We start from the raw sequence: 20,718 nt of genomic DNA on the forward strand, positions 1-20,718 counted from the left end.
CTAGGGTGATTTCAATATTATATAATGAAGGAGGGGCTGTTTTATAGCGAAGCATCGCATCGGCTGTTGTGTCTTAGCGGAATTTCAGCGAGGTTTAGCTGAAGGATTCACTTTTTTAAGCGATTCCAGCCTATTGTAGGCGTCTTTTTTTTTTTTTTTTTGCCTTTGCTATTTTTATACCCCTGCAGTAGCATAGCCCTGCACCACACACAAGGTGGCATTGCAGTTGGCACTGAGCGTAAAACTGCTATCCGATGAAAGCTAACAAAGCAAATCCTTGGAAAGAAGCAAAGTGTCTGCAGTAAGGACTGGCGGTATTTTAATTGAAGTGTAATATAAAAACAGGGATGCAACAGGACAAAATAACTACTTCCCTCTTCAGAAGCTAAGGCTGTGCTTAGTAGGGAGTCAGAGGATGTGTTTCGCCTGAGCTACTGCCCACCGCTGCGGGTGTTCTGAAAAATCGTTCCTTTCTTAAAATTGGCACGTAGCCTTTCTGGATTTGTTCCTTTCATAAGAAATCATAGAAAGCTTCTATAGCTGGATATTTCAATTTTACTTCAATCAGGTTTCATTATATATTTCTAATCCATATGCTCCAATGACCTAATAATCATATATATGTATATGAAATAAATATACATATACATATTTATATACATATACATAGATATCCACATTTTATGGGGTTTTTTTTTGACTAATGTATTTATTTCCAGTAGTTTAAGAAAATTTGAAGTTGTTATCAACTAATAATGTTAAATTATCTTAAAAGACTATTTTGCAGAGAGGTACACAAAGTAATGGCTGTGAGGTAGCCTGTGACTTCTGCAGAGTAAACTGTTCTCAGACCTGCAAACCCTACACGATTCTGTGATCTGAATGATTCTGTTAGGCTGTTTACATTCTCATAGTTTAGCTTTCTGGTTTTAAAGTTTCAAAACAATTGCAAAGAATCGTGACGGATAATTGACTATGCTGGTGCTTGCAAAGAAATTGAAGCCGTGTTTGCTGAGTTGGCCTCGTGCACCTAAGTTGGCTGTCATCCTCAGTGTGTCTTTGTTGACTGTTCAAGTAAATAGTAACCGTGATGAAGGGGAATATTTGTCCATTTGGGGATTTTTAGAGGTCTGAGGGGCACACTGCATCATATTGTCAAGATTCCTCTCATAACCATGCTGTACAAACAGTACTTGAGAAATTAGTACAGGAAAGTTAGTAGGTGGAGAGTTTGAGGTCTTAGCTTTTTAACCCTCAGCAGCCCAGCCTAACAGCCGAGAGCAGCAATACAGCCAGCTGCTTTCTGTTTCCTCCAGAGGTTCCTGCTCTGAGAGCGGGTCTCTTGGTTTGGGAAGTGTCAGACTTCCTGTTGTTACAGCTTCATCCAAGCCAGTCTGACTTTGAGCATTACTGCCTACATACCCTATAGGGGAAGGCCAGCGAAGGAGGAGAAGCAATGTCTCCGAAATGCACAGCATCCTAGCTCCAGACGCAGCAGGCCAGACAGCTGTGCATCTGGAACCTTTATCGATGGTTTTCTGCCACATTCCTGTTTCTAGTAACTTCAGAACTCACTGCTTGCTTGCCTTCATTCTTTGTCATTCATCTAGAACATGCCATGTGATGAAGAAAGCTCTTTAATAATTCAGCTCATTTGCCTGCCACATGTTGCAGGCCAGCAGATGCACTTCACTTGTACCTGATGAAACCATCAGTGAAGGAACTGATGTGGAGCTGCCTCGCCTGGCGCCCTATAGTGTGTCTGGCATAAAATGTAATAGTATACTTTTTCTTCTTGTTAGCCTGATTTAGTTGCTCTCATATTTGCCCATATTGATATAAAATGTATTTTTTTCATATTTTTAGACCTTGAATGGTGCTCAACATGTTCTGTTATGTAAAGCTATCCTGATATCTCTCCTCTGTACTACACACACACACCCTAGTGCACATATGCACACACAGAGAAGCTCACCCTTAGCTTTTAGTTTTTTTTGTTTTTTGTAATAGGGAAGCACAACCAAGCAGCTGTAACACCATTGCTAGACTGGAATCCTTAATGCAGGGAGAGAGTCTTAGGGCAGGGCCAAGACATCCTTGTCTAGACCTCTCCACTGTAGATCAGAACCCAGTACTTTGAATAAAGTTCCAGTTGAGCAGAACAGCACAAGGGTCCCCAAAATGCTGAGTGAGACTGGAAACACCATCTAACAAATGGAGATAATCCTGCCTGAAGAACTGCCACATTCCCTTGGTAGTCTCGAGTGCTGGATATTGAACCATGGGCTGCCCACAGATTTCCACTTAAATGTCCTCTTGTCACATTAGCAGCTATATAATATAGTAATTATCATTTTATTGACAAGGCAATTGGGAGACAGAGGATTAAGTGATAAGCCCAGAGTCACAGAGTAGAAGTGCAGGGTTATTTTTTGAATCTGTGTGCCTCTTTTGCTTGTGTGAACCCCACTCACTATTAAGGTTTATCCCCATCTCAGTTTTAAGGAAACTTGCCCTGTAATATGGCAGGCACATCAAGAACAAGAAGGCATAGTCCTATGTTTGAAGAATCATGTCTTCATGGCAGTGTATGCTATGTAACTGTGTCGGATTTGTCCAGTGTTTAAAACTACTGTGAATCCCTGCCTTTTTCCTACATTGCCATTTCTTCTTCCAGCTTCTCATACCACTAAGCATTCCTTCCTTCGACCTTGCCGTTCGCATTAGAACACTCAGTTCCTTGGAGTTTGGAGTATCGTCAAGGGAGCAATAACTTTCCTTCTAGCTCCACAAGCCTAGGAGAGCTGACCACTTTTGAGGGCTCCGTTATTTGCTGCCTTTAGCTCTTATCTGACATTACATTGTCTTTGCAGCATATTGATAAGCATGTATGAGGCATTATCATCATCATAGTTTCCAGGATAACATCTTGACACATGTCTGGGTATTACAGAGTATTTGTGAGAGACAGAAAAGCAAACTGACTGGCAGAGTCCTGACATCCTAACTGGAAGGGGTGAGAAATAGCACACAGTTGTGTGAGGCAGGCTCAACATGTCTGTTCCTCCCCACCCTCACCTCTTAGGCTCACAGCAAAGCACATTTTGAAAATTCTGAGAATCCATTCCAGTTCTATTCTGGTGGGCAAGACCAATTTCGAGAATTGGTAATGAAGCATTGCCAGTCTCCTCTGCCATCTCCATGAATTGTAAACTTAAGGTTTTTTTTGTTGTTGTTTGTTGTTAACTGAGCATGGATTACAAATACAGGGAGAATCATTGAGCCCTTTAGTTTTGTTTCTTAAAAATGTATCCATTTGTAGTGCACAGAGAGTTGGAATGTCTGCATGGCAGTGGTAACAATGTGGCTTCTCTTCTCTTATCAGTATCAGGCCAAATTCTGGCACTCACTCCCCTCTACCCACCCCTGACCACTGGCAGAAGGGACAAATGGCTCTCTGTGGTGCCTATTAACAAACTAAGACCAGCACTGGCTTCCAGGCTTTCTCAGTATCTCAACTACCTGTGCCTCCCTTCAGCAGTCCTGACTCACCCCTACCATGAGCTGCTCCTGCTCTTGGCCCTCCCAGCCCCAGCTCCTCATTAACATATAACCCTACTCTTTCAGCTATGCTCTCTCTTTTGTCTTCCTCTTTTGGAGGGCTTTTCTCTTCCCCCTCTTTTGGTCTCCTTTGCTAGCACTTTCTTTCCTCTTCTCTCACCTTCCCCCCCCCCCCCCCCCCCGCCCCTCTCATTGCCACATCCAGTTGGCTGGCCATGTTCAGTTGACTATTTTCTCTCCCTACTCTGGACTCTTCCAGATGCCTCTGGCTGTGCTCTCCCTCATATCTACAATTAAAAAAAAAAACTTTCCCCTCAACAGTACCTTGGAGCAGTCATGTCCTTAATTTATACATCTAGTGACTAAACCCTCAGTTTGTGATCTGGTGCTGGAATCTGTAGTGGGGCAGAAATGGATCCCTTTCAAGGGGCCTTGCCTCCCCTAAGCAAACCAAGCTGCTGACTTGACTCTCCTAAGGTGGAAGCATCATTTGTTTCTGCTTGCTCCTGCCACCTGCGATATTTGACTCCAAATTCTAGATTCCACCTCTTACCTGCTTCTGCCCTTCAACTGCCATGCTTCTTCAATGTGCTTCAGGCACCTCTAGGTCTCTCTGGATCCTGGAGCCTGCTTCACTCTCCTGGGTGCCCTTCACAAGGGAAGGCTCTGTCTGCCTCTCCACCTCCTTTCCTCTTCTCTTGAGGAAGTGCCACAGCCTGCTTTCTTTATCTCTGCCTTGCTTCAGTCAACTATTACTATAAAAGCCACTCCTTTATCTTCCTGCTTCGCGCCCCCTCCCCCATCATGGAGAAGGGGATGCCTCCTCTCTGTGATTGGAGCCTCTCAGTCCACTTGGGGATGCCCCAGATTGAACACTTCTCTCTCTCATCCTTTTCTTCCCACCCTGACACCCCCATCTGTTCTCAGCTCCTCCTGAAGCTTCCTCTTCTCCTCAGGGAAGCAGCTGGCTCTCTGACTCTCTGCTTAGCTTGCTAGAGCCTGCTGTTTCTTTCTTATGCCCAACTAGGCCTCTATGATAGAGAAATCCTCTCTGAGGTGGAGCTCCTGTTCGCAACCCTTGTCGCCCCTGGAGCTTATTGGAACCCTCCCTTTGGTAGAGTTCCTGTTTGGGGCCTTTGCTCTTTTCCTCCCTGGATGCAGAGATTGTATTGAGTCTCAGTGTCAGTTTAGCTCAATGGCCACAAAATGGCACACTCAATTTCCAAATTCTCACGTACTGTAACAACTTCTGTCGTCACACAAGCAGATGATCCCACAAGTCTCTTATCTCTAAGCTTACTCTCCATTCCACTCTTGAGAATCTTTTACCGCTATGTTTTTTGCTCTCTGCTCTCAAAAAAATAATTTAAAAAAGAAAAAAAATTTAAACTATTATGTAACCTCTGTCTCAGTATTTATGAATTTATTGGATATGGTTGAAAAACATCTATAACAAAAGTTAGCTTAAATCTTGTTACCAAAAGTTAATAGTTAAAAAAGAACAAAACTATACCTAGGCAATCTTAATTTTCTACATCATACTATATATGTCACTTGGATTCAACATGTTTAGAAAAATAGATCTGTTACAGCAATATATATATATATATATATATATATATATATATATACATACACACACACAAACTTAGGTTCAACGCTTCTTTATTAAATTAGTTTATTTTAAATAGCAACCATGTTCCTTGCTTCCATCTTGGTGATGACATCATCATAGGAGCAGCCATATGGCTAGCAGACATCTTTATTGGGGTTAAAAGACAGTACAAGCAGCTGGGTACTGTGGTGCAAGCCTGCAATCCCAGCACTCTGGGAGGCAGAGGTAGGTGGATCTATGTGAGTTTGAGGCCAGCCTGGTCCACAGAGTGAGTGCAGAACAACCAGGACTGCACAGAGAAACCCTGTCATGAAAACAACAACAACAACAACAAAAAGAACAGGCCATGTAACATCACCACCATCTTACTTAAGGTGGCCATGTGGCATAAAACAACTAAGGCAGTACCTATAATACTTTGTAGACCTACTGAGCCCTCTGTTTATCACTCTCTCTCCTTTTCAGACTAAGAAAGCAGCAGCAGGTCTCCAAGATATTTTGGATTAGGATGGAGAGAGTTGAAATTTATAAATGGCAGTAGTAACAAAGTGATTTTTTCCCCCTCCGTTTATACTGTACACTAGAAACAGGAACTCTGGACAGATGGCCTCGAAGATAAGCCTTAGCTGTTCTTTTAACTAAAACTCTGTCTTAAGAAAGAGAAAGAGGTTTTAGGGGAAGTGGTAGGAGCAGGGGGAACGAGAAAGGGGAGACACACAATGTGTGTTTCCATATTTATTGCTATGTAATTTATTATATGAAGTAAGATTTCATGCATGTTTCTAAGATAGAAATTTAGACCTGAAATTGCAAAATGACAGAGCAGTGTTAATGGGATACAAAGTTCAACCACATGAGTGAGCCTTTGTACATTTTACATCTTACTTCAAATGCTGCCTGAAAACTCAAAAAACAAAACAAAACAAAACAAAACAAAACAAAACAAAAAAGTCTCAAAAAAGAAAGAAGAAAGAAAGAAAGAAGTAAATGGAATTCTTTTCAAAGTCAGCATACTTAGCCTACCTCTGCCTCTGAATAAACAACTACCCCAGAACCTTCCTTTGCAAAGCACAAAAGACGCAAAACACCCAGTGTTAGTCATTAGTTTTTGAGTAATAAATGTCTGCTTTAACTTTTTCTTAACCACGGTCTATTTTAGTACTCCCTGGCAGATTACGTAAGAGCCATAATTGGGTGAGCTGTAATCTCTGGGCAGGGAAATTGCTTGGGAAGAAGGCAGATGCGTTATGAAAGCATCAGCTCAGAGCAACTCAGTGTTCTGCCAGTACTATGGTGTTCCTATGAAAGGCAGTCACTCCAGCTCCTTACAGTAATATGAGGAAAGCTCCTAGAAGATGCAAACATATCCCTGAGGGAAAAACATCCAGTGGTCCACACTGCTGATTGGGGCGTTTGTATGTCGTATTTTAAAAAGTGACTGGCTACAATTTTCTTTCTTTGTGAGCTATTATAAATGATTTGAAGTTTTGCTTCGTGCAGGTTCAGGCCAGTTGCATTATTCATCAAAGAATAATCATGGTAATTTCTTATATTAATAACTTGAGCTTTCTCTGTGGTGTGTACATTGTCAGGATGGCTTGGCCTATCTCACTTGATTAGTTTAAGCAGCTGTTTTGCCTTAGGTCATTAGGTAGTAAACTGCTATTAGCACATAAACTGCTATTAACTCTTGGATTTATTTAATGAGTGCAGTCTTTCCGTACCCTGAGGCCATTCCACCTGCCCTGTCTTCCTGACATCCACATAGACCTCTGCAAAGACATCAAGCAAAGAGTCACCTTTGCTTATATCCAGGTCCCTTACTGCCACTTGAGCTTATGCCCACAATACTCTGCCTTAACTCTTTGACCTAGCTGTCTTGAAAAAAGCCTCCGTAGCTCGATTGTCTTAGTGCCCACAGTCAGCTGACTCCCCTGAACGTTCCCATCTGGTTGTTCTTATTTCTATCTTGGCCACAGAAGCCTCCTGGCTCTTTGGGTTCGTGAGAAGTCACCTTTAAAAGAAAACACAGTAGTAGAATGAGTATTAAGCCTAGGTTTGAGAGCTACACTTCTCTGACTTTCTTTCTTTCTTTCTTTCTTTCTTTCTTTCTTTCTTTCTTTCTTTCTTTCTTTCTTTTTAATGAAACCTTTGGGTCTTTGGCAGTCCTTGTAGGGTTGACTGAAGAAGCTTTGAAAGTTCTTCACTCCCACCTTGTTTCCCTTCTACCACAACACATTTTTCTATTTTCTGAAATAATATGCTCTGTCTTATCTCAGCCCCATCCTTCCTCTTCTTCTCCTATGTCCCTTCCTTTCCTTCCCCTTCCTTCTTTCTTTTCGCTTCCATTTTTCTTTCTTTCATCCCTTCATCCTTTCATAATGGGGTGTACTACCACCATCCTGCCCTAAAAATAAATAAATAAATAAATAAATAAAACTGAAATGAGCAAATTCCATTTTGCTATCAATGCTGGGTCAGTTTTTTTGAGACCTCTTTATTAATGATTTGGGAGACTGTGTTTGAAAGATGGATAATAAATCTGTTGGTGATTTGCACACTTTTGTTTAAAATTTAAGGCAATTTTTTTGGTACTTTCATACTAAAAAAATGAATGTGTGAACCTAATAAACAGGTTCACTTCTGAAATATAACCAAAGACTTAGAGACTTCTTGGGGGAAGAGGACATTTAATCAGCTTCTTATCTCTGTTGACAAGTTAGTTAAGAAATGACAGAGATGGACAAATGCAGAACAGTTTATATCTGGGCATACACGGATATAGACATATTATGCAGAGCCTTAAACATAGTTTAGTGTAGCCTGTAGACAATGTGTATGCAGGTGCTATGCTTCTAGTCAGATGCACATCTACTTTTCTAAATAATTTTATAGAGTTAGTATATTCATAGTGATTTTAAGAAACACAAATGGCATATTGTGGTAATATATGCCTTTATTTTCTATCTCTGTAATAGTGAAATCATGTTCTACCTGAAAATAATCAGTAAACAACAACTAAAGATTTTTTTAATCTCTCAAATAGGCCACCTGAATCCCTTGGTGTATTACATAATAGCCAGCACCTCCCAACACCAAAACTTACCACTATCATGGGCTTCTGGGATATTTAGCTGTTGGAACCTTATTTCTTCATTTGCAATGTGAAATTATTAAAAAATATTTCAGAGAATTATCAAAAAGATAAATGTTAGATCTTGTGAGAATAATGAGACACTGTAGGTTTGAATGGGATAACTGACATTATCATTAATTGAAAATAAAAGAATATTCTACTCATTTGTCTTTGACAGAGTATTAGATTCATCTTAAGACCTCATTTGTGTTTGCTTGAGAATGTATAATATGGCAGTATACATTTATGAACATTTACTGCAACTATGAAAAATTTTTTATCTAAACTTAAATAAGTTGTAATTGAACTGAAAAATCAGTATTGGCTAGTTAACATAGGACTTACCAAAGATGTGATTGACTAAATCAATTCTGTCGGATTTCTTATGATTTGACCTAATTTGTAATCTGAATCATGACTGCTCTTTTGAGAACATTTCAAACAGAATATTTAAATTTGGGTGGGTCTGTTGGTGGCATAGCTGCCTTCCTTTTCTTTTGGATTTTTGTACTTCCTAAGAACAAAGTGCTCTGAAATAATATCTCATCATGGGGGTACAGCTGCCCCTGACATTGGTCTCTGATCTTGTATCTAAGGGAGCTACAGGCCGCAGATCCACTGTGCAATCACCTGTCATGAAGTCTTCTTTCTTCTATTTCTCCCATTCAGAAGAGCTGATAAACACCTTCAAAACAAAAATAGAAGTCACTAGAAAGAAAATATGATAGTTATCTTGAAGACCCTGACAAAACTAGTCATAAAAGAACTCTGCAGGATGGGCCCAGTGCAAACCAGTGACAGCCCTAACATGTATCTGGAACCCAGTCAAGGCTTGATAAACCAGAACTTCTGGTAGCAGAGGATGGGGAGAGATGCACTTTTAAAATCGAGCTATTTACTTTACAATTCTTACTTAAACAGCCATGATTGGGGACCATTAAGTTAGACCTTGCCATGTTCCCTAGATCACACATTACACAGAGTAGGCAAAAAGCCTAACATCTCATATTTGTTCTACAAATATTTGTGAAGGTGCATGTGTTAATGAGACTAGGTTAGTACTATCTTCACCAGGTTTGTGCTCACACTGGTAAGAATTACCTCTCATCTTAGTTAAAGGCTACTGAAGTCAGTACTGCCAAAAAAAATTGAGAAAAAGAATCCACAGAAGATGACTTTTAAAAATAGTCACTTATTATAATTATATATATATATATATACGCACATACATATATATATATACATATACACATATATATGTACTATAATTAAATATAGCCTGTGAAAATAGTCCATTTTGTTGTCAGCGCACTTTAATAGACTAGTGCCCAGTTTCCTAATGTAAAAGCAATGAGGACAAGTTTATTCCTCCTTTGGTCACTCCTCTGCTCTCTCACAGCCACCCTGCCTAGATATGGTATCCCAGGCAGAGGCACCATCTACCCAGGAGGCCAAATGCCTCAGGGAGTTCCGACAGCTAACAAGTGTCGGCCTTGCAGCAAACAATGGTCACGTTGGCTCTGGGGAATTTTCTTTCCACCGGAGTCTGGATTTGTCGTCTGAAGTCGCTTGAGATGTAGTATATGTTGTTGACTCATTAAAAGAGATTCTAACTTTGTGACGATCTGGAAGGCTGAAGGAAGAGGAGAGGAGGATGCTTTCAGTGAACTACTTCTTAAGAAAGAGGCCCAAGTGACGGGGAAACAAGGCTTGCAAGGTTCCAGCGATGTGGTGAATGTGCTAGGAAGGCGACTGGAGTCTAGTTACTTCCATTTATTGTCTAGACCAAAGCTGAAGTTGGTAGTCATGGGGGGAAGAAGTTGCGTTCAGATAACACTTCTAGTGTATGTCAGAGGTCAGATGTGAACAAAATGTTTTCTATCAAGCTGGTGCACTCTTACTTGTTCATATCTGCTCTGGGAACCACGTGGCTCTAAGGTTGCTATGAGTCTGGAGCACTTGATAAGCCTAGGACACAGCTGCGTTCAGTGAGTGGCCATGGATCCTCCCTGCAGGCTAGCAGGGCTGGGCCTGGCCAGCAGTGGCTTGTTAACCAAGAAAGGCAAACACAAGGTAGGAAATCAGAACAGAAAGCAACTCCATTCAAACGAAAGGGTGTGCGAAAGGATGTGAGCCAGTAGAGATCCGAGAAAAGATACAGAAAAAAAAAATGTGAGACTGTTTTTCAGCAAAATGTCCTTGCTGAATGAACCCACGGGGGATCGACTTTCCTGGTGCCATGTTCTCAAGCTCCGTGGACTGCTGAAACTATGAAAATAAAGTGTTAGTATCTGAAAGCAACTCAACAATATTTTGTTATACTGCAAAGATACTAAATGATGTGATATAGAATTAATGGTTATTAAAATAACCTCTGATAACAAATCCTTTCTGAAATACAGCCAGGGACTCAGTAACTTTGGCCACCTTTACCCAACCTAAGCTGTAGATACAAGAGCTAAGAGGAGTAAGAATCCCCCTTCTGGAGAGCGTTTGTTAGGGGGAGGAAAATGGAGTAACAATGTACAAGATGAAGAGAGAGTGCAGTTAAAATGAAAATAAAACTAATTCTCTCTATTAAATCTACTTGCTTCGTTGAGAGATAGGTTGTAGGAGTGACAGATATGCTATTCCAGGCACAATACTTGGTTCAGGCAGATCAGCCTGAATCTTGTTGATAACTCGGAGAAAAGCATCCTGTGACAACTGTATGCTCCTTTTCTCTTACATTCACATTTTGACTTTTTACAGAAACAGTGTTGCCAGGTGTGTACTCCTGCCAGGATCCACAGTTCCATCCTTGCCATCCTAATCACTTAAAAATATGCTCTGCAGCTTCCGGGCGCCATTTAGAACCTCGCATTGTGAGATGACTAAGCTTTTTCCCAGAGCCCATGCTCACAGGATGATTTCAGTATCCAGCTCCTCTATGATGGTTTTCTAAATGCCTGTGGCTTGTGCTTACTTTTATTATTTTCTAATACGGACCCAATCTCTGCAAACACCAAAGATATAAAGTGTGTCCTTGTATTTTTTTACTCCTCATGTGTGTTGAGGGTTAGGTATTTGAGGGGTTTCTCTGGAAAGCCAGTGGGAGACGTGGGGTGAGGAGGGTTCACAGAGCAGGAGACAGGCTCACATCACTTGCATTCTGGTACTGTATTTTGCTTCAGCATCTTTTCCATCCTGATTGCTTATGCTGCCGCAGGCGGCACCCAATGGAGCCGTGTTCTGGGCTCGTGAAACAGTCTTCTTTCTCCTTATGCAGTCTCAAGTCAGAGCTGATAGCTACACACAGATTTACTAGGTTGTCATAGGGATGCGGAGAAGGGTGTACTTTCCCCATAGGAGCAGAGCCAGTGCAATTAAGCACATTTTATTCAAGTACAAAGTTGGTCTGTCAGAAAGAGACCCTGGTGAACCAGTGCTGAGCACTGTAATCTTTCCTTTCCTTCTGTCTCTGTCATTGTCTTTTGCACAAAGCGGCATCACTTAATACTGGCCTTCAGCTGCATTTCTGAGAACAGAAAGTAACAGTGTGTTTTCAGTTAGGGAATCCCATGGGCTTACGAAGGACTGCCACTGGAATATTAGAGGGGAAGAATCTCATATCTGGCGAAGTTAATGATGTATGTTCCGCCTAGAGAGGAGTGTGGTGAAGTGATTTTAGTAACTGAAAGCGACTAAAAGTATTGTCTTAGTGTAAGAAATTGTTTAAGCACCACCCCTGTACATTAGGTATGTCATCACAGCTACTAGATTTGAAGGTTTACAATGAAAGAATTATTTGGTGAAAATATATAACAGATACTTTGAAAATTGTTATGACTGAGTGATGGGTATCACTTTACCATGTGCAAACAAGATTTACATTACTATACTCGCAGGCATATTAGGATCTAGCAGGGAAAAATGTAGTATCTTTGTAATATAAATGCAATCAAACTTTACCAAAATGTTATCACTCTGATTTTCTTTAGTTTTTTAAAAATATCCATGAATTAAAAAGGCATGTCCCCTAAAGCTCACAAAGATGTATTTCTCTCTATATGCTAAATTGTATATGTATGTATTATATGTATATTCTGATGTATGCAAGTCAAAGAGGTCCATGAAGTACATGGATAATTCACTCACCTCTTGACACTCCCAAGTTTCTGGTTAAAGTCAAGCGTGTGGAGCATTACTTTAGCTCACTTGGCAGTCCTCCCTCCCTGCATTCTACTGCTGGTGCTGTGGAAGGACCAAACATGGCGCATAATTGGTTTTAATGCAATTTAGAAGCATAGCTAATAGTTTGGAATACTAACTTCCAAAATTAAAATTATAAATTAGTTAAGTTAATATTTGGAATATTAACTTCCAAAATTAATAGCTTACATCTTGGAATATTTTTTTTTCTTTTGCAGAACTCAAAATGGTTGAAACCTTCATTTGGTTATAACCTTTTCTTGCTAGAACCTTCTGTAGTTTCACTGTGAGAAGTCAGTGGTTGGGAGTTCACACTTAAAGATGAGCAAGCCTAAAGTTCCTGGTGTGAGTGTGTATCTCAGTACAATGGCTAGGAGCTCCAGCTGAGTGAGGAGACTGGGGTCTACTTGGTTCAGAGATGCATTTATGGTATATACAGTGCACATGCAGCATCTGTGCTTCAGCAAGTGTAACAGAAGCTGTAAAATACCTGGAGCAATAAGTGGTCGACATCTGTAATGCGGTTGGCATAGTGCTTAGCACAGTAGCCTCAGTCATGCTTTATTATCCCTTTATTGTAATATTGGTTTTAAATCAATGCTTTGAGGAAGAGGTGGGGTATAAGATGGAGGTTTTCTGTATAAATGGACCAGGAGCTAGTATGTGTGTGCAAAGAGCTGCATTAGTAAGTCCTCTAAGAGATGCATATGAAAACCATGTATACATTTCTCCCTAGTTTACCTCCTGTTTATGTCTGCCATGTTATAATCCACTTAGAAAAGGAACAAGATGAGTTGTGTACTGTTTGTAAGGCACCTTCCATTCTTCAGCTGAAAACATGCCCTACAAATACACCACCAAAAATTATTATGTAAACATTGGGCTTTTTGATTATTCGCTGGTTTAATTTGAAACCCCTAAAACCACAAAAAAATATTTTGGCCACAGTTTAGAAGTCTGATAGTCCCTGAGTTGAAAAATTATTGAAGCGGTTGAAAAAAAAATATATGTAATGATCTGGCATTTCCAGTTTTCTGATGCTATTAAAAAAAAAGTAGCAAGCACATGTTGGACTGTTTAATGGTACTGGCATCTACCAAATGTCACTGGACTTTACAAGGTCATGGAAACTTCACCTTGGTTCAGTGGTGCAGAGTGGATCCATCGTTGGAGCCCATGGGGAGTATGGAGCCAGGAATGTTGGTGGTGCTAGGGCAGCATCCGCTGCATCAGGGTCTACATGCAGGGTTAGGATTCTGTGGCACAGAGGCCAAAGGTATCAGAAAAAAGCAAGATTGTTTTGTGTGTGTGTGTGTGTGTGTGTGTGTGTGTGTGTTCCATCCCACTGCAGGCTGCTCTAAGTAGATCTGGCTTTCTGGTGATGGCTGTGCAGATGTAACCTGCTGTCACAGTTGCATGTGGATTCGATCACTCCCAAACAAAAGCTGCTGGACGGAGGCATGATATTTTTGTCACAAAAATGTCTGTCATTTGCTGCCTTTTTCACTCTACCCACCCCCCCCACCCCCACCCCCCGCCACCACCAGGCAGCCAACCCAAACCTCATGCATTTAGAACGCTGAGCAGCCGTATAGAGTTTCACTTTTGTCATTTCCAAGATGATTAATGGAGTTGTGCAATGCGAGCTCCTGAGCACTCTGGGAAAGTCACAGTATCCCAGTAAGGTAGAGTGCCTTGATACTGCGTCAGCAAGGAGGGTATTTTGGGATATTGTAAATGTCACTATTGGTTTTAATGTACAAGAATCTTCATCATCAAACCTTAGGAATGTTCTACAAAATACTGCCTAGAACAGCTATTGGGTTCTGTAAATGGCTCTTTAAATAGTTAAAATCTGTTACCTATCTGTTCTTAACCCAGTTAGATATTGACGAGGAGGGAGTTTAGTGCATACTAAATGAAACTAGTATTCCTTGAAGTAATGATAAATTATAAAACCCACATGCTCTCTCTCTCTCTCTCTCTCTCTCTCTCTCTGTGTGTGTGTGTGTGTGTGTGTGTGTGTGTGTGTGTCTGTGTGTGTCTGTGTGTGTGTGTGTTGTATGTAATAAGAGCTTTTCATGGAACCAGAAAAAAGGAACACCCAAATCGCCGGTGCATTCTAGTTAAGCTGCATGTATATTTTGTATCTATGATAAAGTAATTATAAGACGTTGGGACATAATTTTTCTCTCACTAGCCTATCTTAACTTTTAGGCTTTTTATAGAAATGTTGAAGAAAAATAGATAAATATTGAAACTCTCATACTTTAGAAGTTTTTTTTTAATATACAGCTGTTTGCAGTTGACAAAATTAGAGGTAATAGCTAGGCAGCCACCTGCTCCTTTCCTTGGAGTTAGTTTCTCAGTGCAAACTTAGTACTTCATGTTGGAGGAAATTTCAGAGGAACCCCCTCTATTTAAAAAAAAATGGTGAAATGTTTAAAGTAGATAAAGCTAATTTGAGATTATCAGCTATTATTAATTATATGAATCCCTGTCTATGCAGAATTAAAAGACTGATGTCTTAATCCCAGTGTATATTTGTAAATGAAGTCTTAAGGACAGAATAAGATTAAGTGAGGCCACAAGACTAGAACCATCTAATCGATCGTTGTCCTTATAAGAAGTAACCCCCATTTTTCCTCCTCTTCCTGGTGCCTCTTCACTGGTAAGAAGTTTCAATAGGTAGCTGTCAGTTTCACACAGTCAGCTTTTCTGGCTAAGATCTGAGCAGTAAATATCTCCAGTGCTTCAAAAACATTGCTTGTCTCTGCTGTTCCAAAGGAAATACTGGTTTTGTTTTAACCATTGAAATAAATGGTTTTAGTTTGAGGAGCCTTCCTAGAAATCTAGTGTTGCCAAGGAAGCTGGAAAAGACTTCTGAGGTGGCACCCTATCATTTATTCATTGCACCCCTATTCTAGAGTGCATCGAGAGCTGACTGGGTAATTTCATCCTACCTGCAGTTACCATTTTGCAGCATGATAGTGTGTCTTTTTAGATTCTGACTACAGAAATCAGTAATCCTTTCTTTTCAAATTAAGGAAAAACAATGAAAATATAACTTTGATCTTTTTTATGTTATTAAATTCACTCACCTATTCAAACTCAATTACTGTTTTATTTTTAATCATTAGCAGGGTTTTATGCTAAATATAAAAAAATTTCTCAGACACAGCATTTTTATGAATTCCTGTCTCTTGGTTCACGGAGTTTCATCCTTTCTGTGATGCTGCTTGCCTGGCACCACCATATTCTATGTCTTGTCTCTCCTTGTGCATGTATCATGTATTCACTACATTTACCCATCCATAGCATTTTTAAAATGTGCTTTACTGAATTGTTACGTTGAACAATGAACCAGATATTTGTTTTGAGTACTAAGCACTTAACATTAAACATAAAATTTCACTCGTTTTAGTAATGAAGTCTGCTGCAATTTTCAAAGCTAAATGAGCTTATCCTCAAATTCAGAAGCAAAAAAAAATTAATATCAAAACTCTAGTTTGATGTTCTCAGTCACAGATGTTGGTTTCATTTGTTGAACAGTTATCTTAAGTACTGGACTCAGGAAATGCAAATCACAGAAATCCCACACTAATCAATGGAGTAGAATGGAGATTTTCTTTGGTGGGTGGTGACAAAGGCAGGAGCAGCCTCTTCATTATTGGTAATTGGCATGCATTGTCACGGGGTTCAGTGCCTGTGTTATTATTAGAACTTTTAAAAGAGATGTAGGGCTTGAGTGAACCATTTTGCTTATTCTTATTTGAAGTTTTTTTTTAAGGAGAGAAGAGAATCAGAGTTATTGCTGGCCCACTGTGCCAGTTATCATGGGTAAACCTGGCCCATGCTCTTCTCACAGTGGTCGAGAGGCTGCTGTAGGTATTCTGAAAAGAAGACATGGCCTCACAGAGTTCACGGATTTCCATGAAGTCACACAACAAAGTGACCAAGCCACTGTTTAAAGAAATCTTTGTACAGTTACAACAGAGGTGCCTGTACATGTCCCTGTAAAATTAAATAAAGATCCATTTTAAGGGCTGGGAGCTTGGCTCAGGAGGCCTGCAGAGCTAGCACGAGGACCTGAGTGTGAGTCACCAGCACCTGCATGAAAGCAAAACCAAGAATGGCTGTGCTTCTGTGTAATCACAGTATGGGGAGGTTAGAAGGGAGAATCCCTGCAGCTGCCTGCTCAGCCAGTCCAGCCAGCCGTGTCCTCCAGGTGCAGAGAGAGGCACTGTCTCAAAAGGTAAGGTAAACAGTAATTAGTGTGAAGGCACGGACACATACACACACATACATACACACACACACACAGTCTTTTATATTTTTGTGTTTTTAAAACCTAGCAACCCAGTTATTAGTATTGAGGTGACACATGCAAGTAGCTGAGAATGGTAAATTTGGCTTTAGGCTTGTAGAGTGTATTGTCTTCTTCTACATTTTAGGGTCCCAAATGCAAACACAGTGAATGTGTACATGAATCTATTGCCCTCCACAATCACAAACTCCATCTCTCTCTCTCTCTCTCTCTCTCTCTCTCTCTCTCTCTCTCTCTCTCTCTCTCTCTCTCTCTCTCTCTGTGTATGTGTAAAGGCTTGTGGTGAATTTAAATTACTGTCTGGCCTCTGAGTAATAGCATTATTACGGCAGCATGGCTCAGGTGTTAAATTTAGTTTTTATTCCATACTGTTCATTAGCAGTAGAGTGCCATTAGAGTGGAATTCATCTTTGAACATGTAATAAGCAGCAGTATCTCTCACTGTGGCGCTGCTTTCTCGGGGGTGCTCCTGGGAAGATGGACAGGGATGACGCTGCTTGGAGTTCACCGTAATTCTCAATGGAAGTTACGCTGCTAGTAGGTTTTAGTTGTTTCTGTGTTTCTAGATTTTTTAGGTAATGCTTTAGCATGGGCTGTTTATTCTGATTTATTCTTAATCTTCTTATCTGTGGACCTATGGTCTCTCAGCACTGCCGCCTGCACCTAGCCTGTTTGGACCTCTCTAAAAAATGAAGTTTATGAAATATCTCTTCCATGGGTTACTGTTATTTTTCCCATGCATATCACTGCAAATTCCTGTGGCTTTGCACACAATGTCATCTGTAGTGTTTTCTGCTATGCCAGAACTATCTAAATGCTTGTTAAGATTCAAATCTCTGGCCCTAAATCATGGCCGCTGGCACTACGAAATACCCCGCACTATGCTTCCGTAACTGGTTTGCCAACTTGAGCTTCCGTGGAATCATCACTTTAGTCTGCACTTCTCTACCTAGAATGTGTAGACATTTGTTAGAGTCTCCCTAGGAAAACTCCTCAGGGCAGAAAGGACGAGTGGGATGCCCCTGTTTAGAACATATGCACAGCGTTTTGAAATTGAGGGCCCAGGACAGTAAAGTTAAGCAACAGATAAGAAATGGGGTCAAATGATCCCTTCCCCACCCTGAGTAGCTATAGTAGATGCAGAATGGAAACCATATGTCTAAGCTTCTACATTTCAAGATGGATGGGCCAGCAAAATGGCTCAGCGTAGACATGTGCCTGCTGTCAAGCCTGAACCCCTGAGTTTATTCCCCAGAACCCCTGTGATGGAAGGAGAGGACTGCCCTGTCCCCCGCCCCCCCCCCCACACACAAGTAGTTCTTTGGCCTCCAGAAGCATGCTGTGCCATATAAGGAAAAAAAATTTTTTAAGTTTGAAAGAATGCAGTGATGCAGAATTTATAGTCAGGGCATAAAATCCCTTTCCATTGTTTCAGTCTAAGGTGTGTTCTTTGGTAGAGGGTCTGGGGTGATGTGTGGTCAGGAAGGTGCTGAAAAACAGCATTGAGGACAACTGTTAGCGTTCATATGGCTCACGGCCCAGGCTATGTCTGTGCTATTTATGGAACTAAAGCAACTGACCAGAGTGGACTGACTAGCTGAATCATCTGGATGGACACCCCCTTCTTATCTACACTGGAATCCAGTTTTAGTGAAAAATATGAGGTAGAGATACAGAGAACAGGAAATTCTGTTAGAGCAGGGGTTCTCAACCTTTGTCGTGTTGTGACCCATTAATACAGTTCTTCATGTTGTGGTGGCACCTAACCGTAAAACTATTTTCATTGCTGCTTCATAACTGTAGTTTGGCTACTGTTATGAATTGTAATGTAAAATATCTGTGTTTTCTGGTGGTCTCAGATGACCCCAAAAGAGTCACGACCCACAGACTGAAAACCAGTGTTACGACCAAGCACTTTGTATTGAAACGTGCTTTCCATCCCTGGGAGAACTTAGCCTGAGAGCTCCTAAAGCAGGTTGTGTGGCTCTAGGGAGCTTATTTATTTTGGCCAGTCATGTGACTTCGAATTGATTTATCTGGTGTATCATGTGGGTCTAAGTTGTTTTTGAGGTTGTTTTTTTCACTGAGAGGCTTTTAAGCCAACAGTGTTCAAGTGAAATCAACATATATCAAGCATGATTATTTTACATGGAATAAACCATTTTATGAAAATATTGGTGCCTCTGTGGACCAACCAATCAAGAGCCATAGCTGGTAGATAATGTAAAAATTACCTCCTGTCAGTGTTGCATTTACTTCCGCTTGATGTGCCTTTAAGTTGTGTGGGGTGATGTGTTTATAACCATGCTGTACTGGGCAAAGGGCTCAAGGATTAAAGAAGTTAGTGTCCTCCATAGTTTGCACAGCTGGTGACTCTATAAACTGAGGTTTTGGCGATCAGATGCATAAATCGAGAACAGGACCACTCCAGGGTGTGGCTAAGGAGAAGGTTTTTATTGTAGATATGAGCGAGAGCACAGCCAGAGGCATCTGGAAGGGTCCTGAGCAGGGACAGAAAGTGGTAGGTTGAGCCTGGCCAGCCGACTGGACTTGGCAATGAGGCGGGTCAGGAGCGAGAGAGGAAGAAAACAAGAATGTGGGCAAAGGAGGCCCAGAGAGGAAAACAAAAGAGACACAAAAGAGTGACAGCAAAGCAAATGTGTGACCAAAACAGCAGGGTTATATGGGAATAAGAAGCGCATGCACTGGAGAAGTTTAGGGTAGGGACTGGGGTTGGGAGAGCTTTGAAAAGACACAGGTAGTTGTGCCACTGAGAAAGCCTGGGGACCAGCACTAGTTTTAATATGCTAATAGGCATCACAAATGGCCATCTGTTCTTTCTAATGAGGAATGACTCCTTAGGCCTGAGAGTGGCTCAAGAAGCTGTAGCTGCTCAGTCCTAAACTCAAAGGCAGTGTCCTTATTCACGCAGTGTAGAGACTTGTCCAAAAAAACTTAGAGGATAAGAACTTAAATAGAGCCTTTGGCTTCAAATTGTTACAGATTTTACCATAAACACCAGTCAATTTATGCAAGGTAAATTGAACAGAATTTACTTCTCTATAGAAGACAGAGTAAAGAAAGTTCTTGATGGCTTAATCTGTTGTATCCTGCAAAGGAACAAGCAGTTCTGATTACATTCTCTGGTGGAAAAGTTTCCAAAGAGGTTGTTGAGCTCGATTGACAAAGTGTGTTAGCAAATGTGGGTAAAGTATTTCCCACATTTTGGCCTATTATGGGCTTTAATAAGTGCTTCCGATGACTCAGTCCTGGACAAGCGTACTTACAGCTAGTGTGCTTTACTGACTGATTCTGCTTCTGCCTTTGTCATTGGCAGCTCTTTGTAGGGTGAGCATATCCATTTCTGATTATTTTCAAAGTGTCGGGGTCATAGGACAGTACTCAGAAGGTTAAAGTCTCGTTTCTCACCAGGATTTGATTATCCTTTAAATCCCAAATTGCTGTAAGAACAAAGTGGTCCTCTTTTCAGCCATAAAATTCCGAATGCATGGGGCTTGTTGGAAGCTTTGTAGCAGTCCTCATTTTATTTGTGGTGGGGTCCAGCTGGAGACATGTTCCTGGAGAAGCAGCATTCTGTGAGTCTTCTGAGCTAATTTGTTTGAACTCAGTATACCTAAACACCATGATAACCTTTCCTGATTCTTCGTGATGCTAATGAAGAAGAGTGGCCAGCATTCAAGGTGCTTTACTTGACATTCTGTGGTTTAGTCTTACTTTGAAATCAGTAAGCTTTAAAACTTAAAGGAAATAGTAACACTGACATTGTTAAATCGAAGAAACTTCAATCACCATTTAAACTTTTCCAAATGTCTTAAATCCTCGTTTTGATAATATCTTAGGGATTGAATTCGTTACTTTTTCTTAATG

General features: G+C 40.7%; 1 protein-coding gene across 29 annotated transcripts in view; it reads left to right on the forward strand.

Moving 5' to 3' along the window:
- Window positions 1-20,718, forward strand: part of MBNL1 (muscleblind like splicing regulator 1) — a 178,069-nt gene that overhangs the window by 120,686 nt on the left and 36,665 nt on the right. The gene's annotated exons all lie outside the window — the stretch shown is intronic.

Source organism: Acomys minous (genome assembly GCF_964271855.1).
Source record: "Acomys minous genome assembly, chromosome: 19".
NCBI classification, from domain to species: Eukaryota; Metazoa; Chordata; class Mammalia; order Rodentia; family Muridae; genus Acomys; species Acomys minous.